General features: G+C 60.0%; 1 protein-coding gene across 2 annotated transcripts in view; it reads left to right on the top strand.

The window, feature by feature from the left end:
• The first annotated feature begins 7,388 nt into the window (after positions 1 to 7,388).
• The window catches only part of LOC309621649 (ATP-sensitive inward rectifier potassium channel 12), a 64,736-nt gene continuing 44,289 nt past the window's right edge, over positions 7,389 to 27,835 (top strand). Inside the window, exon 1 of one of the 2 annotated variants that reach the window (XM_082409039.1) lies at positions 7,389 to 7,962. The gene's annotated coding sequence lies outside the window, so the exon portion shown is untranslated. The remainder of the gene's footprint in view (positions 7,963 to 27,835) is intronic. The other variant, XM_082409041.1, reaches the window with a different exon arrangement.

Raw genomic sequence — 27,835 nt, 5'->3', positions numbered from 1 at the left:
CTGCTACCAGCGTTTGCTGCCTCAATTTACAGTTGAAGGGAATGGTAAATTTCAGCTGTGCCTGGCAAAAATAGTGATACTCTTCCCATTCAAACACACGGGCCCCGAGTTCCATCCCTGACATTTCGCCTGCTCCCGCCCTCCCTGCCGGGAAGAGCAGCACCACCAGTAATGCCGCAGTCAGTGATGGGCGGCGACAATTGATGACCACTGGTCTTTATGGGGGCTTTGCACTGTGCCAGACACTGGGTGAGTGCTTTCCTGCATCTTATCCTCACCACAGCCCTGCAGGGCAGGCACTAGTATAGTCCCCATTGTGCAGAGGAAGAAACTGAGGCACAGAGAAGTTAAGTGACTCGCCCAAGGTCACACAGCTTGTAAGTGATGGTGTCAGGATTTTATCCCAAGCCTGTCTGACCCCGGGACCTGTGGTCGTTACTGAATCTGCTGTGTTCAGAGGGCCATTCCCTGGGGCTGGGCTGGGCTCCGTGGATATGCAGCTGATTCTGTGTTTGTCCTCCCCATCCCTAGGCAGGCTAATGGACTTCAGACGGAGGCGATACGATTGTCCCCGTGCTGTGGATGGGCCGGCCTGCTGGGAGGGATTCCTCCAGCTCTGAACAGAGACCTGCACTGAACCTACTGCCAAGATGCCAGTAGGGGTGGCGCCCCGGGCCAAGGGAACAGGGGGGCAAAGGTGTGTCAGGACCCTATAGACCACCGGGGGACCGTGCACGTCCCTCAGACCAGCAGGTCCTCCTGGCCCCTGGCACTAGGCGAGGCTGTCCCCGAGGAGCTCCTGTGAGATTCAGGTCATCACAGAGTGCTTATTAATCCCACAGACAGGATGGGGTCGGGCAGCTCCTCAGGGAGTCTGGAGCAGAAGAAGCCGGTCATGGGAAGGAGTGAGGGGGCGGGTTCAGGACAGCTTTCTGGACCAGCCTCCTGGGCAGCTGAGAGCCCCAGCGTGGGGAGTCTCCCTCTCCCCTCAGCTCTGGGCTATTTTTTAACTGAATTAATGTGGCGGGGAGGCGCACGGAACCCTTGAAGGTGGTGTAAAGGCACAACGAACTCACAGAGAGCAGTTCGCCTCCCTCCTGTCCCCTAACCTCCCAATTCTCTTCTTGGGAGCCAGTTTCTGGTGTCTTTCCAGAAGATTCTATCCAACACCCTAGGGGGTGTGTGTGTGTGTGTACATATCCTGCTTAAATAAAATCCCAATGATGGCATTCAATCCCCTCTCTTCCGCATTGTGCTTTTTCACTATATCTTAAAGAATTTGCCTCGTTAGATCCATTTAACAAATATTTATTGAGCAGCTACTAAGTGCTGTCTTGTGGCCGACAGACCAGACCTCTGTCCTCATGGAGCCCAGTCGTCACTCCCCACAGCTGTGTGCCCGCCGCACCGGTGCCATGGTGTCCTCACCTCTCCAGGGAGCAGTGCAGAGTGCTGCTACTACAAGCGGGAACTTCTGAGGTACGTCTCGGTACCCGTGTGCAAGCGCGTCGGTGGGATGAATTCCCAGCATCAAGGGATGTGTCTTCTTAACTTGGCCAGCTGTGGCCAGATCGTGGTTGAAACGTCAGGGCCTGGGCTGAGGCAGGGAGGTGACCCAGGCTGGAGGTGATGCCGATTCCGGCGGAGAGGGAGATACGGAAGCTGGAAGTGGGACGTGTTGGGGGAGGGAAGAAGCCCCCTCTGGCCTCAAGGAGCCCCCGGTGTGAGGGGTAGGCGGGCTTGGAGGCTGTGGGTGCCCAGAGTAGGTGTGGGACCCGGCCTGGGAGGGCGGGGCGCCAGGGAGGCCGCAGGAGCCCCCACTGTGCTGGGCGTGTCCGGCCACTGTCCCCGGGAGAGCTGCGTCCTCTGTCCCCTCGTCCAGTGAATCCCCCAAGGGCCTCCCAAGCACCAGGCACCGTACTCGGGCAGCACTGTACCCATTCTACAGCAGAGGAAACGGAGGCTTGGACGGGGAAGGCAGGAGCCGAGGCCCCAGAAACCCAGTCTCCTCCTTCCCCCCACTCCGCCCCCCATCCCTGAGAAGAGCCCAGGCTGTGGGTGCTCCTTAAATAGGAGCTTCCACCCAGACTGATCCCTGGAGCTGGACCTCAGGACACCAGGGAGCTTTGTCCACCCCGTCGCTTTATTACATTTACAAGATCACCTGAGTTAAAAAATGCTGACGTGATCAATGCTTTCTGCACAAAGTTAAAAAACAAATCAAAACCAGCCCTGAAGCCCACCTGTCCTAAGTGTGCAAACTACTCTCGCTACTCGGAGTGGAGGTTGAGCCCCTGCTGAGGTGTCCAGCGGGGAGAGCACAGGGGCAGGGACCCACCAGGTGGGCCTGAACCCAGAGCACTCAGGAAGCAGGTGTAGACATTTGCTTCCACACAGAAGTGAATGAGGGGAAAAGTCTCCAAACCTCCAGGTTTTTGGCTTTGCTGATGCAAATATATCTGTAGTTTTTCTTAACATAAATAGGATCGTGTAATAGGCCCTATTCTGCCTCTTGATTCTTTGCGAGGGGCTGCGAGGAAGGGGAGACAGGGTGTCTTGGCCAATTCACTCCCCGTTGTCAGGCCTTACAGATCTATATCGGAGTCAGGCCCAATTCAGAGAAGAGACTGAGGTAGACGGCTCCAGCCCTGCCCCCTTGTAGGATGGAGAGGGGAGGGGCTGGTCCTGGGAACAGAGGCCCCATCCGTGGCGATCTCGATGGGCAGGCCACGGAAGAGGCGGGCAGTGCCCACCTGGGGTGGAGGGGCTGGTGATTGGCTGGATTATCCCAGCGGGGAGGCCTCCCTGGGGAAGGCTATTTTTAACTCTGAGAGCTGAAGCGACTTCCCTCTCTCCCTCTATTGCCCTTTATTCCTGTCATCCTGGGGCCTGCAGGCCATCCCCGTCCCTCTGGAGGAAGGGAGAAGGTGAACGGGAAGGGCAGCAGGTGGCCTTACCTGCACCAAGTCCTTTACCCCCACGGTTCTGCCAAGGAAGAGGAAAGAGAGGTTGGGGAAGTTTGCGGGGCTTTGTGGAGGCCTTGCTGGTCTTCTTACATCCACCAGCAACCCCTCGAGGGCATGGAGAGGAGTCTTAGAACCTACCTCAAAAATCTCTCAAGTTACAAAAGGGATTATTGCCGTTGCAAAACTCGAAGTTCAGGGGTGGATCTAAAGGGCCCCATAGGCCATGTCTGGAGTCTGTTTCTTGCACCCTCACCTCTGCTTTCCTCTGGGTGGGGGTCCTCTCAGGTGGGCTCAGCCCACGTTGGGGCAAAGGTGTCCCCAGCAGCCCCTGGGCATAGAGTTCCTTTCCCAGCTGATCCAGCCAAAGTCTTAGGGCTGGTTCTCCTTGGCTGGCTTCGATCACATGTCCACACCCCCAACCAATCACAGTAAAGCTCACAGCCAGGCCTGGGTCACCTGCCTTCTGGGCCGGCTGTGGTCCCAGCCATCCCTCCAGCAAGCAGATGGTAGAGGGCATGGGTAGGTGTGGGTAAGGTTCTCAGGAGAGGGGCTTAAACAGTGGGAGAATGTGGACCACTGATGCCTCCAAAGTGGCCCAGCCAGGACAGCACCCGCCCAACGCACAGAAGGTATTGGATCGAGCGGCCTTCACCCCGGTGCTGCCCCCTGGCCTCCAGACAGCTGCAGCTCCAGGGGCGCGGGGAGGAGGCCGCGTGCAGAGCCTGTGCAGGAGGGAAGCGTCAGCGGGCCAGCTCCAGGCTGAGATCGATGCCTGCTTCCTGACGGGGTGGGCGGGACTCAGTGTCCTGTTTCCAGGGCTGCCCTCCATTCCTGAAGTTCTGCTCTCCTCAGATCGATGCCGTAGGGTCAGCCCGGGGCCTGCAGGTGCCTGGGGACGGGGGAGCGCAGGGCCGGGAGCTCGCAGGCTGTCACTTTCTTGACCTCTCCCTGCCATCATGTCTCCACAGCACCCCTGACAAAGGGCCTCGGCCTGCACACCTGTCATGTCTTCCCCAGGCAATCCCTTCCCACTGTTCTGGGGGCCCTGGGCTGTGAGCATGCTGGGCGGACGTTGCCCCTGCCCTCGTACAGCTGACAGACCTTGGAGGAGACAGACAGTAAATGAGATGCCGCAGCAAGTGGCCAGCTGGGAAGAAAGTGAAACGGGGGATGGGAGACTGTGTGCAGGCCTCTCCAAGAGGGGCCCTGAGCTGCCCCCGAAGGAAGAACAGTCTGGGGAGAGATCCCAGCAGCAGAACCAAGCTGGTGGTGTCTGAGGCCTGGCTGGCTGGCCGGTGTGTTGGGAACAGGGGGGCTGAGGAGGGGGCACACTGGGACTTTGGTTCTCAGTCGTGCCCTGGGAGGCCATGAGCCCATTTTATGTTGCGAGGGTCTCCTGCTGAGGAAGGAGAAACCCGGGCAGGCTCCTGGGAGGAGGCAGCCCTCGGGGCTTTGGAGCTGGGAGGGGTCTTGGGGGCATCGAGGCAGCAGCCTGACGGGCGGGGTGCCCAGTTTTCACATCTCAGTCAATGGTTAATTTATGCTGGTGTCATCATATTAAGATATAAGTATTACAGGAGCCGACAGCTCCGAGCGTGTGGCCACTCAGACCAGTGAACCCCAGCCTGCGGGGGCCCCCTACCCACCCCACCCCTGCTCCTCATGGCTTTGTGGCCTTGGGAGCAGCCTCCCCTCTCTGGGCCTCACGTTCCTCAAATGAAGGAGTGGTTCCAAATGGACCAGGGGCCCTTTGCCTCCTGGCCTGTGGCTCTGAGAATGCCCAGCTCAGCAAACGTTTTCTTGAACAGCTACTGTGTGCTCCGCCCAGGGCTGGGAGGGCCTGGGCCCCACCCTGGAGAGGAGGAGAGAATTTCAGGGTACGGGAAAGCTGGGCACATTCACAGGGTGCTGGGAAGGGCCGTCTGTAGCCAGAACTCCTGCTGTGTGCAGGGCACCTACCTCCTCTGTCTCGCTGGCTTCTCATGCAGTCCTGGGAGGGGGGATATTTTACAGAGGAGGAAGTGGGACCTCACAGGGAACATGTCCAAGGTCCCTCTACCGGCCCTGCTTGGCCTTCCTCCACACCACAGGGAGGTGTGATGCCCCCCACTGCTCTGGGCAGTGCCCTGGGAGGGCTGAGAGCCCTCTGCCCACAGACTGGAAGCCCTGGGCCCCTCTGTGCTCCAGTTCCTGCACTGGGATGAGGGAGAGTCCCCCGCCCCCCCCCCCCCGGGAAGCTGGTTCCCCTTGTTGTCCAGCCAAGGACTGTGTGTCCAGGGAACATAGCGCCTGCTGGTGGGGTGCGTTCAGGGTTAGGAATTGAGTCCCCGCCCAGCTGGTGGGTCAGGAGGGAGGGATGCAGAGCCTGAAGGCCAGCAGCCGAAGGAGTTAGGCTCACACCTCTGCGGGACCTTCTTGCTGGGTGACCTTGGGGAAGATACTCGCTGTCTCTGTGAAATGGGTCTGATAGTGGCTCTGGGGGAGGCTTGGGGCCCAGGGGGATGACCAGCTTGCCTCACGCTGGCCCTCTTGGTGAGCAGCTGGGTGAGGGCTCTGTGTGTGTGGGGGGTGTTCTGGGGCTGAGGATGCCCTGGGTACACCCCCTTGTCCCAAACGCTGCCAGAATCCTAGACCCAGTGTTGCCCCAAGGTACTCCCGTCCATTCCCCAGCTGAGACCATTTGCTGGAACCATCTCCCAGCTGAGGGGCATCCCGGATCCCCTGGGGACCCTGGGTGGGGTCTCACAGGGTGGGTGTCTTGGGGCCCCTTCCTCCTACGGTGGAACCGTGTCCTCTGTCTTCTGGGGAACGGGGCAGGGGAGGGTGGGGAGCTGAGCCACTGCCCTCCTCGGTCACTGTGAGGGAGAGGGAGGAAAAGTTTCCTGAGAGCTTTTTGGTCCCCTGGGAGCTGGTCTCTGAGGAGGAGAAAACCAGGACACCGTGTACCAGTCGGGCAGGACAGGTTGGGGGCATGGGGCTGGAATCTACTGGGATGCCCCTTCTCTCCGCCGCAGCCCCTCGCAGCCGTCAAGGCAAGGGGCAGGGGCTCTCATACTGGGGACAGATATGCTCCTGAACTTGTGAAATAGGGCCACTGTGGTGGTGACAATGAAGTGTCTTCGCGAGCGAGCGCCTGGCCAGCGTTCGGCATCTACCCAGCCGTGAGCCTGCCGAGGGCGTTAGGTGTGCTCTGTCCTCAGTTCTCACTGCAGCTGCAGGACGAAGGCGAGGAAAGTGAGGCACGGAGAGGCGAGGCGATCTGCCTCCACAGCTGGACAGAGGACCTGGTGTGGCTCCAGCCCTGGACAGCCTGGGGTGAGTTTTCCGGGTGGCCTCAGCCAGGCCGAACCCACCAGCTGCCTGGGGCCGGGAGCCTGGGGCCGGTGGGGACTGCAGGCCGCTCTGTCTGAGCCGTCAGCGATCTGGGCGGTGGCCAGAAAGCCATCCTCCTTGGTTAGAACCCTGCATCCAGTCTCCCTGCTGTGCAGACACATAATTATATTTCACATTAAAGGGGAAGCTGGAGGCTGAGGGGGCCAGGGAGCCCTTTGAGGCTTGCGCTCTGAGCACAAACCTGCCTCCTTGGCCGAAATCCGTGGCCCCAGAGCTGAGCAAGGGGTCAGACTGGTGATAAAATGGGGTCTCCCTAGGCCAAGGCCCAGCTGGGCAGGTCTGTCTGCCGGGATGAAAGGCCTGGGCCCTGCCCAAGGCTGAGAGATCTGAGGCCCAGACAATAGGCCCCAGGAGGCTTGGAGGGCAGGGCTTGTGGGGACAGGCTGGGAAGAGGCAGAGGCAGGGGTGGCAAGAGAAGAGGGTCACATGGGGGTCAGGTCTGCAGAGAAAGAGGGCAGGGGGAGGAGCAGAAAGAGAAAGCAAGAGAGGAAAAAGCCAAGCAGAGCACAAGATGAGGAGAGAGATGCTATTGAAGAGGGGGAAACGCTTGTGTCCGAGTGTGCATGCCTGGGGTGCAACGGGAAAGGAGTCCATGGGAATGTACAACCTGGGACCTGTGTGCACATGTGCCCTCCTGCAGCTATCCCCCTTGCACGTGCATGTATGAGTGTGTATTGCACCTGCAACCATCATGCACGTCACGGCATGCATTTTGCATGTGTGGATCCAGACGCCTGAGCTTGTGTACTCGGCTGTGTGCACACGTGTGTGTGCAAGATTTCCTTTCCTGTGTGTGCGCTCGCCATGCACCTGTGTGGGTCTCTGGGAGGACATGCCTCCCTGTGTGTGTGTGTGTGTGTGTGTGTGTGTGTGTGTGTGTAGTGTGTGCACGCGCGCGCGCGCTCCAGTGCGCAAGTGGCTGGCCGTGTGTCTGTGTGTGGAGGGGGGCCGGGGCCGGGGACGCCGGGCCAGGCCTGGGCTGGGTGGGCGGGGGCAGCGGCGGCGCGGCGCGGGGCGGGCGTTCTCTCGGCGGAGAGTTAGAGTTGTTGCCGAGCTGGGTTCTGGTGACAGCCGGGCGCGGAGCTGGGTGCGCGCCGAGCCTCAGCTTCCCGCCGCCTCCTCGCCCTCCATTCCTCTCTCCCCGCCTTCTCCGGGCCTTGCCGCTGCCACCGCCTTCCCGGGAACGGCAGCCGAGGGCGAGGGCGACGGGCCGGAGGGGCCGGAGGGGCCGGAGCGGGCGTGGAGACGCGGGGCGCCTGGGCGTGGGGGAGCGCGCCCGGCCCAGCCCGGGATCAGATAACAGCCGGCGGGGGAGGGGGTGGGTCGGCCGCACGCGCCGCGGGACGGAGGGACGGACGCCAGCCGCGCCGACCGGAGCGTGCGCCCCGCGACCGGGGGCGCCGTCCAGGCGCGCACCCCCGACCCGCGACCGGACCGGGGCGATTGGCGCCCCGCACCGACGCGCCCCTCAGCATGGAGCGCCCCCGGGGGCTGCCCTGAGGCGGCGGCGGCGATGCAGGCAGCGCGGCGGCTGCCGGGGCCAGAAACGGCCGCCCGGAGCTCGGAGGACGCGGAGCGCGCCGCGCCCGGGGCACTGACCGAGGTAAGCACCGGGGGGCCCGGCTCCAGCTCCTCGCGGGCCCCCTTCCCGGCCGAGCGGGCACGAGGAGGTGCAGCAATTGGGAAGGTGGGGCGGCTGGGTCTGTTCGTCCTCTCGTTTTCTGCTTTTTTTTTTTTTTTCCCCCTCCCTGGTGAGCGTTAGGAGGAAATGCTGACTGCGAGCTTTTCTCCTCTGCCATGTCTCCAAACCACCGCCGCCAGGGAACTTTGCTCCTTGCTAACCTTCGTCCTGGGGGCGCTCCGGGAAACTTTGAGGCGCCCTCGGCCCCCCTCTGGACGCCTCGCACGAGGGGGCTCGGGAGGGAGCGTGGGGAGGCGCTTCCGCAGGCGGCGTCAGTCTTACGAGTGACCTTCCCCGGAGACCCCCCGACCGGGGCGGGGGTGCCGAGCGGGGCGCGGACTGCGGGCGGCCCGGAGAATGCCCCCAGGCCCAAGGGCTGCGGGTCCTTGGAGTCGTCGGTCTTTCCCACCTCCTGCGCTCTATTGGAGTAAAGATATTCTGGAAACGGTGTGGTCCTCTGGCGAGTGAGCCAGCCGAGGAGTCCAGCCGCACCTTTTTTCGCTTGTAGAAGTCGGCCTTGATCGCTCAGGGGTGGTCGCTTGGCTGAGAGGCCCCGCGGGTTTCAGGGCCGGGGTCCCCTCACAGTGCTGACGTCTGCTCTGGATGTCCTGGGGCGCGGGGAGGGGCGCGGGGCGGGGGAACCAGCGGCAACTGGGTGGGGAGTTCCTGCGGGGCTTCAGATGGGATTTGAGGCCCCAGTGGGTGTCTGTGCTGCCTGTTCCGATGGAGTGTGCACATGTCACGTGAACATTTTAAAACCTGTGTTCAGAACCGGAGGTCACAGGCAAGTGTCTCTTTGGAGGTGGTCTTTGGTTCTGGGAGGTTCTCCTGCCTCCGCGCGGCCTGGATCTGCTGGGACCGGGGCCACCCTGCTCCCCGTTTCCCCAGCAGCTCTTCATCCGGGAGCCCTGCACCTCCTGGGACCTTTGCTCCTTTCTCCTGTGCTCCCCGTGCCCAGGACGGACCCTGGAATAAAGTGCTGGGGACCTCCAGCCCCCCATATCCGCGTCGCGGAGCCCGGGTCCGCAGGCTCCGTCTCCGGGGAGCGCAGAGGCGCCCACACGCCGCTGAAATCAGCAGCCGCCTCCTCGAAGGTGCGAACCCAGAAGGCGGTAGCCTCCAGCCTCCCCCTCGCCCGCTCCCGAGGTGCAGAGGACGGCCAGGCCCCGGCTGCCGCCCCGTTCGGACCTCAGCCTCCGCTTGTGCTTCTCCGCAGCCCCTCGTCGCAGGTCTCCGCCCTGGACCGCCACCACGTGGCTGGAGAGCGCCAGGGAGGGGAGAACCCGAGGAGCGGTGGGGGCGTGTGGTCTTTTTGCGGCCAGCCCCTCCCCCCGTTGTGAGAAGAGCACCCTCCCCGCTCGCTGGGACCCCCAAAGAAACGCCTCGGCATGATCCGCCCCTCAGCTTTCTGGCGGCCCCTCCCCTCCAGCTAGGGGGCCGGGTGTCGGCAGCTCCAGGAGGGGGCCTCGGAACGGCTCCAGTCATGTGGGCCCCAGACCCCTGAGGGAGAGCAGGGTGCAAGGGGGCAGGGGCTTGCTTGGGCACCCTTGGGGACAAGAAGGGGACTCCAGTGTGCTGGACAACAGGGGAGGTCCCTCCTCTCTACGGGTGTACCGCTGAGCGCATATATTGGGCAGTCTATAGATGTTGGGTGTTGGCACACACCTGGCAGACCTGAATTTCCAGTCCCGGACTCTCTCCTTGTGCCCCCCTCTCCAGGTGAGGGCACAGCAGAGCCCCCTCCCAGCCCTGAAGGGGATGGACCTTCCCTCGGGCAAAGGGGCAGAGCCTAAGTTTGTTGGTCTATCCCTGGACCCCCTCCCATGCCCAACTGCCATGTCAGAACCCCATCAGGCTTCAGGTTGCTTAGGAGGAGACCCCTCCTCGAGGTATGTGCCTGGTGGACGGATGTTCAGTGAACTGTGCTGTGCTGTGAGGAAAAGGTGCCCAGAGAGGGGCAGGATCTTGCCCAAAGCCACACAGCAAGTCAGGGGTTTGAGAAGACACCTCCACCTAGCTCTCGCCAGGCCAGAGGGCTGCCCTGACAGGTTTCCTGCTACAGGGCCATGGTGTCCCTCCTCTCAAGTCTGCCCAGAGCAGGACAAGGTAACCCTGGTGGCCCTGAGGCAGTGCAATAATAGTGACAGCAGTGGTAACAGTAACAACACTAACAGTGACAGCAGCGCCCTGCAGTTATGCCGCACTGGGACCAGCTCTGCCTGTGGGCAGTTTCCTCTGGCCTGGCGAGGCCTCTGGTGCCCTGGGCCACGGCTGGCAGCACCAAGCCCGGCACCAGGAGGCCTTGGCACAGCGTCTAGGGTGGAAGCAACTGCACTGTCACTCCCAGCAACCTCAGTGGCCCTTGTCTGGCTCCAGGCCGGAGGCTGCTGGAGCCCCCTCGGGGCCCACCTGATGTCTCAAGCTCGCTGCTCCCAGCTCGGGCCGGGCCGTCCCTCTGACAGGTGCAACTGGCGCCTGTTGCTGGGTCCCTGCCGGGGCTTTTGCTGTCAGTGATGCCTGGGCACACCTGCCCCTGCCCTGGGGCTGCGGCTGGAGCCCTGTCTCGGGCTGGCATGGAGGAGAGGCTGGGAGAGAGGCAGCTCGTGAGCAGCAAGAGGGATAGAGGCTGGCTGGCCACTGGGAAGGTGTGTGGGGTGTGGGCTCGGTCCACGGGATGGCTGCTCCAGGGGAGTTGGCAGTGTGGCGGGGAGACAGACAGGGGAAGGCCAGAGATGCAAGAAGGCCAGCCTGAAACTGGGCCGCAGGCAGGGCAGGAGGCCCGGAGGCTTCAGAGGAGCCGTGGGGCTGGGGCTGGGGGTGGGGCTGGGCAGGCAGGAGGGTTTTCCAGAGGATCTGGGGCCGAGGGCAGAACTGGAGCCCTCGCTGGGCACTGGCTGAGGGCCCAGCACTCTGCCAGCTGATTTAATTTCCTAATGGTCTGCTAGTGCAGAGGATGGCAGTAGCTCCGCGAGGCCCAGGGAGGCTCTGGGAGAGACGGGAACGCGGCTCGGACCCGGAGCCCACCTTCCTGCATCCCACAGACAGCCTGCGCAGAGTGCATCCGCCTGCCAGGCTGTCTGTGGGGGCTGCCGCCCCACCAGGGCTGGTCCCCTACAGGCCCTGGTGCCTGCCTGCCATCGCAGCTTCCAGGTTGCTGTGTCCTCGGGACCTGGTTAAGGCCTGGCATGTAGTAGGTGCTCAGTAAATAACTGGTGGGTCTGTGTCTGGGCTGTTTTCTCTGCTGCTGAGGCCTCACTGGGGGCTGTGGTGGGCTGTGAGCTCCTGGGGTGGAGGCCCTGGTGCCCCGCTGCTCAGCTGTGGCCCCAGAGCAGTGTCTGGCATACAGAAGGTGCTTAATAAGTGGGTGTTGAGTAAATGGAGACCTGGCCCTTGACCTAGCGCCTTCTCGCATTCTTTCGGGGGAGACTTTAGGGCAGACAGCTAGGGTGAGCGAGGCCGGGGGTCTGACTGTGGCCCAGTCACTTCTTCTCTTGGGTCTCAGTTTATCATCTGTGAAGTGGGATCAGAGCGCCAGGTGGGGAGGCTTCTGAGAGCACCCAGGATGGGAGAGTGGAAATGTGAGCCTCTGTGTGTGCCTTTGGGGGAGTCTCAACAGAAATGGGGTGCGGCAAGGAGGGGCTCCATGAAGGAGGGCATGTGAGCCTCTGCGATGCCAGAGCCTTGATATCTGCCATTCAGTCCAGCCTTCCCTTGGACAGGGGGGAAACTGAGGCCCAGAGAGGGTAGGCGAGGGTTCTATGGGAGAAGAGGGCCTCCCCCTCCTAGTGTGTCAGCTCTACCCCCTCCCCAACCCACTTCCTCCTCTCACCCCACCGATGTTCTGCATCTCGAGGCTTCCTGCCCAGCTGCTGAAGTGGCAGCTGCAAAGGCCGCGTGAGGCTGTGGGCGCCCTGGGGACCCTGGTCCAGCCCCTGCTTAGCCTTCAGCCCTGCAGCGCCGGCCATGTTTCCCTTGGCGTGGCCTCTAGGGTCTTGGGGTCTGGGCCCTCCTCACCCTGGTCCGCCGAGCCCGCAGTTTGGCCCTGTTGCCGCCTTCACTCCCCACTTCCGCCCAGGCCACCGGCCTCCCTCCCGCGGTGCCTCCGATGCGCCAGGCCTCCTCCGTCGGGCCTCTGCCCCGTCTGCCCCCAGCTGCCCTCTCCAGAGCTCCGCAGGGCCCTCCCCCATCGCTCTCAGCTCTTGCCCGAACGCCGCCTACTCCCCACGCCTCTCCTGGCTCCCTGGGCAACACGGCAGCCTCCCTTTCCCCACTTCCTTCTCCTGCTTTTCTCTCCGTGGAACTTAACGCCGTCTGCCACGTTATGTTTTCTCTTGTTTGTTGTCGGTCTCCCTTGGGTGCAGGGCAGGCTGTGTCTCCTGAGCTCCCCTCTGGGGCGGAGCCGGGCCCCCTCCAGCTCGCCTGGGGCTGTGGCCCCCACGTTGTGAGGGACGCCCCTGCTCTGGGAGGGGGCAGCCTGCGGCCCAAGAGGGACAGCCCCAGCCAGAGGTGGCAGCAAGGCTGGGGACAGCGGTGGGGACCCTCTGCCCCCGAAGCCTCCTCACAGCTGCTTGCTGGCTTCCCCAGGAGAGCTGGGCCGGTGCGGGGGGGGGGGGGGTTGGCATGTGGAGACAGCGAGGTACCGAGCTCTGTGTGTGTGTGCACGCACGCGTGTGTGTGTGTGTGCGCGTGTGCGTGAACGGCCGAGGTCACGGAGGGGCTGTGTGTCCCCCACCCTGCCCACCTCCCTCTCCTTCCAGCTGCAGCCCAAGCCCCCTGAGCTGGCGGCTCCAGCCCTGCAATTCTCCGGCACTTAAGGCAAAAATAAATCGCTGCCAGCAGCTGGCGTTCTGGGAGGTAGCAGCCGCGCCACCCCCCTGCCCCCGACCCTGTGCTTGTGGGCTCTTGGTTCCAGGCCAAGCCGGGCCAGGGGGGGCCGAGGAGGACTGGGGGCCCCGCGGGGAGCTGGCTCCACCCGGCCCCTTCGCAGGGCGAGAGGTTGGCCAGGCCCAGAGAGCGCGGGGCCTGGCTGGGTCGTGCGGAGAGCAGAGGTAGATAGACGCCGGCGACTCCCGAGGGGGCCGGGATCCGGGGCAGGTGAGGGGGCTCAAAGGTGGGGCTTCTCAGGGGCCTGGCCCGTGGCCTTGTGGAAGCAGGGTGTGGGCAGGGCCCTGGACCCCCTTGCACAGCGCCCTCGGGACCAGCCCCTGGACATGTCTTTTCTTGCTGGCCTCTCCCTTCCCTTCTCAGAGAGCCCTAGAGGTCTCTGCCTGGTGAATCTTAGTGACACTGGCCCTGAGGAGGTCAGAATTCAGCATTATTCATGCTTTTGACTATTGAGTCTGGAGCAGGTACCTTTGCTTTACCCTGTGCCTGGGGCTGGGGGCTGGGAACTGATGTCTGGATTGGGGGAGGGTAAAGAAACCAGTGAACAGACACTTAAGGAAGCATAGACTTTGTCATATTCTCTTGCTAATTATCACAGTTTTTAATGACAGGAGTGTTACAGGCTCACGGTAAAGCATCACACGATTGTAAGGACAGAAAATGAATTTCTTTTTCTCAAACCTTGTCTCACGCTCACCCCCGCCCCAAAGCTTTATGCTTTTGAGGGGACTGTCATTAGAGAACCTTTTAGATTGTCTGAGTGCTTAACAAACATGTGGATGCGGTTGTGCACACCTGCTAGCAGCTGCAGTGCCCTCTCTGTCTCTCTCCCCCTCCCTGTTTCCGTGTTTTCTCATCTTCCCGTCCCTGCCGTCCCTGCTGGTGCCCCAGGCCCCATACTCAGGGGCTTCGTCCTCTCTCCTTGGATTGACTTGAGGGCTGAGTCAGAGTCTTGGGACCACAGCATCTTAGCTGTGGAGTCTAGGAAAGCACTCAGCCACCCAAGTTCCTGGGCGATGGGCTCTGAGTCATGGAGTTGTGGCCTCTTTGGGACAGAGAACCTGGAATTGCAGAATTGGCGTGTCTTAGTCCCGGGAGAGCTGCTGGATCTTTGCTGGGGTACCTCCTTCCTCAGACCCCTCGGGAAGCAGTTGGAGAATCCAGATCTCCTGGCTCTGTCCCCAGAAATTCTGGTTCCGAGGGCCTGGGGTGGGGCCTGGGGTGGGGCCCGGGGTGGAGCCTGGGAACCTGCACTTTTCAGTCTCCCCAGCAGTGTAGCCACCGCGGGGAGCTCACCCTGCTGCAGCCCAGCCCTTGACCCTGGGCTGGCCCCGTCCCCTCTGGCCTCAGGGACCGCCCGGCCCAGCATGGACACATATGAGGCTGAGGCCAGCGCTGTGCTTGAGCCCCGCAGGGAAGGCACTGGCCAGGCTGCTCGTCCGAGGTCCTCGGCAGGGGCAGGCCTCTGCTGGGGACTCGGTGCCCCCCGACCCACCTCTGAGCTTCCTGTCGGGTGCCAGCACCGCCACACCTGTCACCTGGTTTGAGAGGCATCGGAAGGACCGTCCCCTCAGGCTCCACTGAGGGCCCCTGTGGAAAGGGTCTGAGAGGCTAAGTTTGAGAGGGTGTTAGTCACCCCTGTGCTGGTCCCGAGCCTCGGTCTCCGCATGTGTGAAGTGGACGTGAACATCATGCCCCGCCTGGGCATCTGTTTTCTCATCCCTTTTCCACTTCAGCTCTGCGGTCAGGGCGGCCAGGGCAGCCTCCGCTCTCCCTGCCCGCGGCCCCTCTGCCACACAGGCCGGAGGCTCACCCGCGCCCATCACCTCGGCCTGCTGTGCCTCAAGCTGTCGGGAGCACCTGCCCGGCTGGGGCAGCCAAGTTCCCCCCACCCCCACCCCGGGCCCCGGGAGCCTTCAGGACCACTGGAGGGGGTGCCTCCAAAAGTCCCCGGACAGCCACGGAACGGCCCAGCCCCTCCCTCGGGGCTTCACAGCAGAGGAGACCCGAGCCACCCTCTTCCTTTCCTCTGCCGGCCCTGCCAGCTAGAGCCTTGCGGCACCTGTGGGGTCTGGCCCCAATCCTACAGCAGATGCCCCAGCCCTGAGGCTCCAGAGCCAGGTGACCTGGCTCTGGGTCCTGTCCTGACCCAGCTGCCCTCCTGGTGGGTCTCAGGGGTCCCCCACTCACCCTGCCACGGATCAAGCACTGGTGGGTGGGGGGTGGACGGGGAGCAGCCCCCCCTGGGAGCTGTGACCCGAGCCTCTGGTCTCAGTCTCCTCCTCTGGGAACTGGGAACCCGAGGGGAGGTGGTTGAACAAACCCACACCCCCGACACGTCTGCACTGCCCTGCCAGGGGCAGCCGTCCTATGGGATGGTCCATCAGCCAGGTCCAGAGGAGGAAACAGAAGCGGGATGATTGGGAGCCGGTGGGGTCTGTACTACTTTCTTTCATACCAAGTCACCACAAACTGGGGGGCTTAAAACAAAACAGATTGTTGTCTCTCAGTTCTGGGGGCCAGAGTCCGAAATCAAGGTGTCGGCAGGGTTGCTTCCTCCGAGAATCCGCCCCGGGCCTCTCTCCCGGCCCCCGTGGCTGCTGTGACCCTTGGGGTTCCTTGGCATCCGTCCAGTCTGCACCTCTGTCTTCACGTGGCCTTCTCTCCCTGTGTCTTCTCTCCTCTCATGAGGACACTTGTCATTGGATTCAGGGCATCCTTATCCAGGATGGTCTCATCTCCACATCCTTAGTTATACCTGCAAAGACCCTTTATCTAAATAAACTCACATTCAGAGGTACTGGGTGGACATATATTTTGGGCGAGCCATCACTCAACCCATTACACATGGTCAACCTGGATATGCTGCCCTGTGTCGTGACTTTTTTAAGAAAAAAAAATTTTGTAGCAACATATCTTGGAGACACAAGCATATACGGTATGCTTGGTCTGTGCTACTTACCAGCTGTGTGTCCTTGAGCAGATTGCTTGACTGTTCTGTGTCTCAGTTTGCTCATCTGCAAAATGGAGGCATTAACGGTTCTTCCCCCCATGAGGCTGCTGGGAGCGATCAAAGAAAATGCACAGGAGAGGTGTAGTAGATGACCCCTTTGATTAGTACATCAATGAGCAGAACGGTTTTAAGGTCTGCCCAGTATTCCCTTCACTGGGCTGGATTGCTGTTTCGTGAGCCTGCTTCGTTCCGGGGCACCTCCAGCCCTTGGCTGTTATCGCATGTAACGCTGCTATGATCACCTGGGTACTGAGGTCCTCGTGCCAGCTCTGTCCAAGCAAAAAGTCCAGAAGCGGCCCTGCTGGGTCGGAGGACTCGTGCCTTTGTAGCTTTTTTTTTTTTTTTAAATGGTACCTCCTTATTACTTTAAATTTTATTTATTTATTTATTTATTTATGGTTGTGTTGGGTCTTCGTTTCTGTGCGAGGGCTCTCTCCAGTTGCGGCAAGCGGGGGCCACTCTTCATCACGGTGCGCGGGCCTCTCATTATCGCGGCCTCTCTTGTTGCGGAGCACAGGCTCCAGACGCGCAGGCTCAGTAGTTGTGGCTCACGGGCCTAGTTGCTCCGCGGCATGTGGGATCTTCCCAGACCAGGGCTCGAACCCGTGTCCCCTGCATTGGGAGGCAGACTCTCAACCACTGCGCCACCAGGGAAGCCTGGCTTTGTAGCTTTTAGAGCTGCCACCGCTGTGCCCTCCGGGGGTGGTCCCCGTCCCTTGGAGAGTTGAGCGTGCCTGGATCCCACCGTGGCCTCCACTGCCTCTGTTTTAGAGCCAGTGGAGTGTTTCTTCCTGCTGAAACACCTTTCTGTCATTCCCTTCCCGGCAGCTGCCAGCTCCTGCAGAACGGTTATTTCCCTGACCTTTGCCCTCCCCCAGGTTGAGGTCTTTGGGAGTTGGGTGGTGCTCCTGCCATATGCGGGGCCCTTTCTCATCCTGTTGGGCCCTCATGGCTAGCCCCAGGGATGGGGAGCAGCTGCCCTATTTCCAGATGCCAACACTGAACCTCAGAGAGATCGCATGGCCCCAGCCCATCGCCAGCAGTCCGTCTGCGCCTGGAGCCCGAGAGGCCTCCTCGGGTGTTGTGGTTTCCCTGCAAGCTTCCCTAGTGGCGCAGTGGTTAAGAATCTTCCTGTCAAGGTAGGGGACACTGGTTCGACCCCTGGTCCGGGAAGATCCCACATGCCGCAGAGCAACTAAGCCCGTGCGCCACAACTACTCAGCCTGCGCTCTAGAGGCCGCGAGCCACAGCTACTGAGCCCACGTGCCACAACTACTGAAGCCCGTGCGCCTAGAGCCGGTGCTCTGCAACAGGAGAAGCCACCGCAATGAGAAGCCCGCGCACCGCAACGAAGAGTAGCCACCCCGCTCGCCGCAACTAGAGAAAACCTGTGGGCAGGAACGAAGACCCAGTGCAGCCAAAAATAAATAAATAAATAAATTTATTAAAAAAGCAAAAAGAAACCCAGCCTTCTCCTCACTGGAGGGAGAGGGCTGGGTTTCACTCCTGCTGGCCCCCCTGCCCTGGCCCCATCCCTGGGCCGCCAGGCAGAGTCCCTCTGGAGATGGCTGGTGTGCTGACAAACCACTGTGATACCCTGGCCTGAGGCCACGTGCCCCGGGGGCCTGGGTGTCCTCGGCCCCCTCCCTTGGCTCCTGGCAACCGTCAGGATATTTTGGGGGCTTCAGCAAAATGCCCGCCTTGGTGGTGAATTCAGCAGCCCGTGGTGTCGCTGGGTGCCTTTATTTCTCAGGAAGTGCCACGATGTTTCACTGAGACTTGGCACCCAAAACAATAATGAAAACGACTGTTTACTCGGTGTCTTCTGGTGCCAGGCGCTGCGCTCAGTGCTTTCCCGAACATCATCTCATTTAATTCTCAAAACGTACTGGCCGGGAGCGGAGCAGGGATTGAGAGATGATGGGGTCCTGAGGGAGGCAGGCGGCCAGACCGAGGAGCCCCACGGCTGGGCCCCCGGTGCCTCCAAAGGCACGGAGGCCTTTAAGAAGGGCTCTCCCTTGAGGGCAGGCCGAGACCTGGTCTGAGGATCTGGGAGATGCGGTGTTGGGCATGAGCCAGGTTAGCGTGCATTTAAATGGGGCGCCCCCTGTGCCCCCCTGCTGTGTGACTCCAGGGAACCAGCTTCACCTCTCTGAGCCTCACTTCCCTACTCTGAGAAATGGGGCCAAGTCTGTCCCGTTCAAACTGTGATTGTGTGTGCCCGGTGTTAGAACGGTTTCAGAAGTCTAGATGATGGAAGAGGGTTCTCAGAGTCCTGTCCACTTTACAGGTGGAGAGACTGAGGCCCCAAGGGGGGAGGGACTGAATGACCTGCCACCCTCCATCCCCTGTGACCTCAGCCACAGGACGTGGGGCTGGTCCAGTCTCCTTCGTTTTTACCCTCACAGGACTAGGATAGAAAGACCATTATCTGAGTGCCCACTCTGTACTGGGAGGCTCATGCAAGGAAAAGATTTAGGCCAAGGCCCTGCTAAAGTTCTCAGCGTGTGGGTCATGCCCCCTCTGTCCATTTCTTAGGCAGTGGTGGGGCTCACATCTGTCCGGGAGCCACCCCCCCCACCCCCCTGTAGCTGCGTTGTGGGCACGCTGGGCTTTCCACAGACCTGCACGCGAACCTTTGCTTCTTGGGGAGACAGCAGGGCGGCCGATTCACTCACCACTCGACTTTGGACGCGGGGGAAGTGCATCCACATGGCCTGAGCGAAGTCTCTGCAGAAGTGGGGATGCTGGGGCTTGTGGAGCAGAGAAGGTGCCCCAGGGGAGGGGCTCTGGCCTGGCCCCGCAGGAGGCCTCCCAGGGTGAGTGTCCAGCCAGTGGACCTTAGAGAGCCCTTCAGAACCACCCCTGGTGCCCTGGTCCCCCACCACCTGCCTCCTGAGCCCACCGTATCCCTCCTGGACATGCAGGAAACCAGACTTAAAGGATGTGAGCTCCTGAGTCCAGTTGCAGCCTGCACTGCCCTGGGGCCTCATGGACCCCTCTCTTGCTTCCAAGCTTGGGGCTCTGGCCCCAGACCTCCCCCCTTTCCACCCAGAACCTGCCCTCTTGGTCCCGGGGCCCTGCCTCCTGAGACTCTCCAGGGTCCTGGAGTCTCAGCCGACAGTGTGGCCTCCTCATTACTGAGAAAGTCAAAGGAGAACCTTGCAGCTCCCACCTCCCGCCACCTGCATCCCCTCACCATGCCTCCATCCCTTTCCTGTGGATGGATTGTTGTCCCCCACGGCCACTTGGCCCCTCTGCCTTCACCTACCCAAGGCCATTGCTGTGGTGTCTCCCTCTCCCTGCTAGCCCCTTCCCTGCACCTGTTCCTTCCAGAGGAGATCACGGAGGGCCTGCCATGGGCTGGCAGTTCCTCCAAGCACCAGGACACACCAGGCGACAAAACAAAGCCCTGCCGGCATCCATTTGCAGTAAAAACTCTCAGTAAACTAGGAATAGAGGGAAACTTTCTCAACTTGATAAAGGCACCTACAAAAATCCTGGAGCTGACATCATACTTAATGATGAGAAACTTGGCTTTCCCACTAGGATCAGGAACAAGGCAAAGAAGTCCTCTCTCACCAGTGCTTTTCAACATCGTACTGGAAATCCTGGCTAATGAGATAAGACAAGAAAAGGAAATAAAAGGTGTACATATTGGGGAGGAAGACACAAAACTGTCTCTATTCACGAATGACATGATCATCTATGTAGAAAATATGAAAAAATCGACAAGAAAACTCCAGGAACTAATAAGCAGTTATAGCAAGGTTGCAGGATACAAGATTAATGTACAAAAGTCAATCACTTTCCTATATACCAGCAGTAAACAAGTGAAAAGTGAAATCTAAAATTAAAATCACAATACCATTTCTATTAGCACCCCCCCCAAATAAACCACCGACGTATAAATCCAACAAAACCCTGATGAATGAAATCAAAGAAAAACTAAATGGAGAGATAGTCCATGTACATGGATAGGAAGACTCAATATTGTTAGACATCAGTTATTCCCAACTTGATCTATAGATTCAATGCATTCCCAATCAAAATCCCAGAAAGTTATTTTATGGATATTGACAAACTAATTCTAAAGTTTATATGGAGAGGCAAAGGACCCGAAACAGCCAACACAGTACTGAAGGAGAAGAACAAATACACTAACTGACTTAAAGACTTACTATAGGGACTTCCCCGGTGGTGCAGTGGTTAAGAATCCACCTGCCAATACAAAGGACACGGGTTTGAGCCCTGGTCCAGGAAGATCCCACATGCCGCGGAGCAAATAAGCCCATGCACCACAACTACTGAGCCTGCATGCCACAACTACTGAGCTCACATGCCACAACTGCTGAAGCCCATGCACCTAGAGCCTGTGCTCCGCAACAAGAGAAGCCACCGCAATGAGAAGCCCGCGCACTGCAACGAAGAGTAGCCCCCGCTCGCCGCAACTAGAGAAAGCCCGCGCACAGCAACGAAGACCCAACACAGCCAAAAATAAATAAATTTTAAAAATAATAAATAAATTTATTTCTAAGAAAAGACTTACGATAAAACTACAGAAATCAAGACGGTGTGGGGTTGGCAACAGAACAGACAGATCAATGGAGCAAAGTAGAGAGCCCAGAAATAGACACGCACAAATATAGTCAACAGATTGCTGACAAAGGAGCAAAGGCAACACAGTGGAGCAAGGATAGTCTTTCAACAAGTGGTGCTGGAAGAACTGGACGTCCACACGCAAAGAAGTTAATCTAGACACAGACCACACACCCTTCACAGGAATTAACTCAAAATGGATCATAAATGTAAATGTAAAACACAAAGCTATGAAATTCCTAGAAGATAGAGTAGGAGAAAACCTCGATGACCTTGGGTATGGTTATGCCTTTTTAGATACAATATCAAAGGCATGATCCATGAGAGAAATAAGTGACAAGCTGGACTTCATTAAAATTAAAAACTTCTGCTCTGGGAAAGACAATGTTGAGAGAATTAGAAGACAAGCTACAGACAGGGAGAAAATATTTGCAAAAGACACATCTGATCAAGGGCTCTTATCCAAAATAAAGAATTCTTGAAACTCAACAATAGAGAACAAATGACAAACAGACAATAGGAAAAAACGGGCCAAAGATGTGAACAGACACCTCAGCAAAGAAGATATACAGATGGCAAGTAAACATATGAAAAGATGCTCTAGGGACTTCCCTGGTGGGCCAGTGGTAAAGAATCCGCCTTCCAGTGCAGGGAACGTGGGTTTGATCCCTGGTCAGGGAACTAAGATCCCACATGCCACAACTACTGAGCTGCTTGTGCACATCAACGAGAGAGCCCGCGTGCCGCAAACTACAGAGCCTACGTGCTCTGGAGCCCACGTGCCACAACTAGAGAGAGAAAAACCTGCACGCCACAACTAGAGAGAAGCCCACGTGCCACAAAGAGAGATCCCGCGTGCCCCAACGAAGATCCCGTGTGCCTCAACTAAGACCCAGTGTGGCCAAATAAATAAATATTAAAAAAAAAAAGAAAAGATGCTCCACATCATTTGTCAGCAGGGAAATGTAAGTTAAAACAACAGTAAGATACCACTGCATTCCTTTAGAATGGCTGATGAAGATGTGGAGCCGCAGGAACTCTCACCACAGCTGATGGGAATGCAAAATGGTGCAGTCGCTTTGGAAGACAGTTTGGCAGTTACTTACAAGACTAAACATACTTTACCGTATGACCCAGCAACCCTAACTCTAACCCTTGGTATTTACCCAAGGAAGCTGAAAACTTATATCCACACCAAACGCTGCACGCAGATGTTTATAGCAGCTTTATTAATTATTGCCAAAACTTGGAAGCAACCAAGATGTCCTTCAGTAGGTGATAGATAAATAAACCGTGGTCCGTCCTGACAATGCAGTGTCTTTCAGCACTAAAAAGAAATGAGCTGTCAAGCCATGGAAACACATGGAAGAACCCTAAATGCATATGACTAAGTGAAAGAAGCCAGTCCTAAAGGGCTACCTGCTGTGTGATTCCAGCTATATGATATTCTGGAAAAGGCAGAACTGTGGAAACAGCAGGCAGATCAGTGGTTGCCAGGGGTGGAGAACGGGAGATGGACAGGCGGAGCCCGGGATATTTAGGGCAGTGAGCTGTTCTGTGTGGCACCGCCGTGGTGGATACAAGTCTTTGTACATTTGTCCAAACCCACAGAAAGTGCAGCACCACGAGTGAGCCCTGAGATAAACTGTGGACTTCGGGTGGTGTTGACCTGTCGACGCAGGTTCACTGATGGCAGCAAAGGTCCCGCTGTATTGACGGATGTTGCCAATGCGGAGGCTGTGCACGTGCGGGGTCGGGGTACGTGGGAACTCTGTGCCCTCCCCTCAGTTTTGTTGTAAACCTAAAACTGCTCTAAAAACCACTCTTGAGAAAAAAAGAGAATCCCTGCCCTCACATGTCCATGGGCAACTGAGCATAGACTCCTGAATTAGTGAGCAGGGAACATGTGAGAGGGTCGGGCCGTCTGAGCAGAGACCCTCACGGGATTGGGGAGGAGCTGGGAGGGGGCCTGGGGGAGAGGCCGGGGTGGACGCGGCTCACTGGGCTCGAGGAGCAGCAGCACGAGGGCAGCAGCGTGAGCCCGGAGGAGCTGGCCGGGGTCTGGCAGGCTGCACTTGGGCTCATGTCTCTTTCACGTGTCTCCTCATAAAAGTGGATCGCAGTGAACCAAGGTGATCTGTGTCGAGGGGCTGAGCCCCCCGGGCCCCGGGTCCCTGGGCGTGCCGTGGGAGTCGCGCCACCCACTCGGGGTCCCGCAGGCCTGGCACACAGTAGGTGCTCAGTGTGTGCTCAGTGGAGGGGCACAGATGTGGACGTGTGTGTGCCCAGCAGGCATGGGCTCTCCGGGGAAGGGTGGGTCTGCCTGCTGCTGGGAGGACAGAAAGGCCGGCAGCGGACAGGAGCCCCTCCCTCTGCACCCCACAAAGGCTGCAGCTGCTCCGGGTGGGAGGCGGGGGCCCAGCTGATCCCTCCCCCCCCCCCAGTCAGCCTGTCAGCGCCGAGGAGCCTGCAGGAGCTCCCATCAGGGCTGTGCCGGTGGCTGGATTCGGAGGGAGTCCCAGCCACCTGGCTCCCCGTGGTCTGGGGGCTGGTGCTGCAGGAGTGGAGGGTCTCGTGGACCCCCACCCTCCTTTCTGTGCCCCTCCTTACAGCACAGCATGCTCGGGGGTGGAGCCCAAGCACGTGGGTTCAGAGGGTGGGCCTGGGGCCAGCCGGGTAGGCGGGGTCAGGCCGTCTGAACGGCAGACTGTGTAGAGAGGTGTGGACGGTGCGGGGTGCTTGGCTGTGTGTGCTGCGGCCGTGCAGGACCCTGACTGTGTGGCGGGCGCGTGTCTGAGTGTGTAAGCGGGCATGAGGAGCGCGTGTGCTGTGACCAGTGAGGCGGGTATGACCGATGGCACAGGTGGGTAGGGCCGTGCCGCCGTGCGTGGGCAGCGCGGGTGGGTTTGGCCCCCACCGCCCCGTGCTCTGTGTTTTGACCCTCGGTAACTTTTAGGTCCCCGTGTCTTCCGTTGTCTCCTGTCCCATCGCTCTGCTCCCAGCGTCTCCCCGGCTCGTGGGATCTATGGCTCCCCTGTCGCGCCCCCCTGGCTGGAGGGAGAGTGTGGGCTCCGGGGTCTCAGGAAAGGACGTTCCTGGAAGCTCGTGCTGCTTTGGGCTTTGGTGGGTGTTGACACATTGCTTTCCTGTGGTGACCCCGGAAGGCGCCAGTACTCTCTACCCCCGTTTACAGAGGAAGGCATGAGGCTCAGAAAGGTTAAGGGATTTTCTGAGGCCCAAGGTGCTCCTCTGAGCCTCAGTCTAGGAGTCTGGCTGTGGCTGATGGGGCAGCCGTCAGAAGCCCAGCTTCAGGGCCCCATGCGGTCTGCCCCCGCGTCGCTGGCTACTCTCAGGGCTGGCCCTGCTCACCCCCGCCCCTGTGCCGCCCTTCCTTGTGGGCACAGAGTCTCTGCAACTCCCTGCCTTTGTGCAAGGCCTGGGGTGCCTTTTCTTCCTTGCTTATGGGGCCATCACTGTCTGATGGCCATCAATCTGGTGCTGGGACCTTTAATGCCCCTCTGGGGGTCTCAGACCCCTGTCTGGGTTGACCTGCCAGTAGGAGGTGGAGGCCTGAGTGGCGGGAGACTGGTGGACCCTGGGCCGTTAGGGGCCCTTCAGCCCTCCCTTCCATAGCTGATGGCTGAGTGCCCACTTGGCCAGGTGCCAGGCTTGTCCCTACCACCCATTATACAGATGAGGCTGCAGAGGCTGGGAGTGCAGCCCCCATGCACCTACTACTCCACCTTCCAGCTGCCACGCCGAGCACTGAGGGCCCTGCGTTTGGGCCAGGACGTGGCTTCCCAAAGCTCGGGGCCGGGGGTGCCACCGAGGGTCAAGGGGACCATCCCCACAGAGTCAAGGGAGCCGTCCCCACTGCAGCATTGCCGGTCACTAGTGCTGGCCTCTCCTGCCACCCCACAGGCGGAACAGAGAAGGGGGTGGGGTCTGGGCTGCAGCCCACATGGTCTCCAATGTTCAGAGGCTGTCTTCCTGTGCCTCGGTTTCCTCCGATGTCAAAGCAGGACTCTCATGAGGCTTAAATGAGAGCATCCAGGTAAAGTCCCCGGGTTCCAGGTAGGCGTGTGGTAGGTGCCCAGAGAGCTTGCGCACTCCTTACCGACATCTGCCCTTGCTCGTGCCCGGCCCTGTGCTGGGTGACAGTCAGATCTAGAAGCTCAGGACTCCAGGCTGGGGGTGAGGAGATACGTCGTGTAGTCGCTCTTTGGGCCCCCGCGGCCAGGCCCGGGCCGAGGTGTCGCTCAGAGGTGCCAGCTGCCCTGGCCTTGGAGTCGGGTGGGGTGAGGGGCTATTTGGCTCTCAAGTGCTCGCTGAGGCTGGAGCACACCTGGACAGGCCCTTGGGGAAGGCAGGGACACCAGGGCTCAGAGGGGGGCTGCCAGGTGCGTGAGACACACAACCAAGGAGTCAGAGTTGGAATTTGAACTCAGAACTGGCACCCCGCGAAGCCCGTGCAGCTCTGTGGTTCAGCGGGTAGGCTGCTTCGTGCTTTGCCAACGACGTGAAAGCCAACGGCATGACCACTTGCTGAGGGGTTCTTGTGTGAAGGCCTTGTGCTGGGTACCACGTCTGGAATGCCCCCCCCCCCCCAGAGGGCCTGTTAGTGCCTGTCTCACAGATGAGGGCGCTCGGGAGCCGAGAGGTGGCCGCACCGCCCTCCGGAGCTCTAGCTGGCTCGGTTCCCAGGGTCTCAGGAGGAGCCAGGGTCGCGGGATGCCCAGGGGGTGGAGGTCGGCAGCGGGTTTCCAGCGTCCCCTGCTCGAATGCTGATGTGGCCGGGCGAGGGGCCCCTGCTCTGTGACGGTGATGACCAGAGGTCAGCACTAGGATTCGAGGGCCCTTCACACTCGTCCCTGTGCTGGTAGCTGGGTCCTTGGAGGTACCAGGACCAGGCAAGCTGCCCTCCACTGGTGTCTGGAAGGAGGGCTGGGCGTTGAGGCAGGGCCGCCTCACAACGTGAAGGGGCCCCACGTGGCTTCTGCTTCAGGTAGCCGCGGGGACAGACTGCTCTGAGCCATTCTCATCCCCCTGGGGCTGTTCCCTGCACGCGTCCGGGGGTCACGCAGGGCGTGGATTGGGGCGCGTTATCAGTCAGGGTCACACATCTGGCTTCCGTTCCCGGCTGTGTGACCCTGGGCAAGTCACTTCACCTCTCTGAGCCTCAGTTTCCTCTTCTGTAAAACAGGAATCATAATGATGCCCCCCTCAGAGGGCTGCTCTGGGACTCAGTTAGGGAGGTCAAATGCTGTGCAGTACAGGCCCAGGCTTTGGGGCGGCTTGGCTGGGTGTGGTCCCCAGCTCTGCATCCTACAGGCTGTGTGGCCTTGGCTAAGTCACTTCAGCTCTCCAAACCTCAGTTTCCTCATCTGTCAGATGGGGACAACAGCAGACTCTTCCTTACAGGGCTTTCTCAGGACACAGGGAGGCAGGTAGGGCAAAGCCCCTGTAGGTGTGAGCGCAGGTCCGGCGGCCCAGGCTCTTGAGCAAGGGTGTGAGCACCTCGCACTTCTGCCTGATGCAGCCCGTGTCGGGGTTTCAGCTCCTGGCTGCTCGCGGGGCGCGGAGCACCGGCGGTTTCATCCCCGTGCACGCTGTCTGATGAGATATAAATAGCGTGCAATGTTTGTGAGCGAGATAGGGAAGCGTCTGGCCGGGCCCTCCCTCCCCACCCAGCAGAGGCAGCGAGGCTGCCGAGCTGGCCTCGGGGATGGGAAGGGGATAGGAGCTCGTGAATCAATCATCACATGATCTGGGCTAATGCACTGGCCACGGGGCAGCGCATGCAGTTAGTGCGTTCATTGTCCAGAGAGGGTGACTGTGGGCGGCTCGGCCCAGCGTCCCCTGGTTTGCAAAGCGCCTGGTGTCTAGGGTGCCCTCTTCCGGGGCTCGGTGAGTCTGCAGAGTGGGGCCCGCCCAGTCCCTGACTGCTGCCATCCCGGTGGGCTCCCCGGGACTCTGAAGGGACCCCCCACACCAGGGACTGTCCGCCCGCTGCTTCCTGGGACCTGTGTCCTGGCTGTGGCGGCCCTCGCTGGGTCGGGACAGGTGGGTGGGTTGCGGTGGGAGCCGTGAGCGGAGCCTGGGGCTGAGCCTCACCCTCACAACCCTCCAGCTCCTTCTCCTCTTTGTGTTCAGTGGTTTGATTTTTTTTTTTTTTCTTTTGAAGCAAGGCTGCCCCAGCTTAGCCAGTTACCAAGGTGACCAGACCATCTCCACCACCCCACGGCCACGGCCAGGGTCGGGTGAGGGACTTCGGTGCGTGCACATGCACGTAGCCTGAACATGTGTGCATGCCTGTGCCATACCTTGTGCACACGTGTGCGCACACACAGCTCCCACATACGCATACACATGTGCAAGAGCAGGCGCACGGAGACTCACCCCATGTGTCCAGCCTCGGCGTGACGTAGGCACAGATGCATTCCTGTGAGGACACAGCCCACGTGCCTTTGCGTGTGTTCCCGCGGGGGAGCAGGGACGCGCAGACGTGCGCTGCCCGGTGTGAGCAGCGGGCCGCCGGCTTCGTACCTCGTGCCCTGGTCCCTGTGTGAGTGCCGCCTGCGGCTGCACAGCTGTGGGATGAAACGCAGCATCCAGACTCCAGGCCGCTGCAGCCCCGCCTCCCATGGCACTCCCTTCCCGCTGCTGCCCTTCCCTGGTCACCTCTCTGGGTCCACCTCCCAAGTAAACTACCTGCCCCCAAATACTAGACGCAGAACCTGTTTCTGGGGAAACAAAGTGAGACCAGGTGTGTACGTACCACGACGCTCCTGGAATAACACGTACCCACACCCCAGGCCGTGTGTCCATGCAGGATGTGTGCACCCACGAGCATGTTTGTGTGCTGGACCCGACCCTGCGCCCTGTGCGTAGACTAACAGCTGTACTAGGCAGGCAGTAGAATTGGGCCCCTTTTACAGATGTGGAAACTGAGGCAGGCATTAGTCATGTAAACACGTGCCTTAGAGGTGGAGGAGGGCAAGGTGGAGCTGGCGGAGGTCGGGACCAGGTGTGGGGGGGTCTCACAGGCCCCCAGCCGCTGGTGGTGCTGGCGTGAAGGTGAAGGCCGGAGCAGCCTCACCATTCCCCCGGCTTCTGGCCACGCACCCCGGCCACTGGGTGCACACAACCTCTCCAGGACTCCCTGCCTGAGGACGGCGCAGCCCCAGGCACTGACTGGCCTGTGGCCTTGGGGCACTGCATTCTCTCTCTGACCCTGTTGCTTCCTCTTCGGGCAGTGTCTCATAGGATTGTTGAGAGGCGCACACAGTTGGTGCTAAA

The sequence above is a fragment of the Balaenoptera borealis genome, assembly GCF_965194805.1.
Source record: "Balaenoptera borealis genome assembly, contig: HAP1_SCAFFOLD_785, whole genome shotgun sequence".
NCBI classification, from domain to species: Eukaryota; Metazoa; Chordata; class Mammalia; order Artiodactyla; family Balaenopteridae; genus Balaenoptera; species Balaenoptera borealis.
The sequence above is the reverse complement of the archived record's forward strand: the minus strand, read 5'-3'. Positions and strand labels throughout refer to the sequence as shown.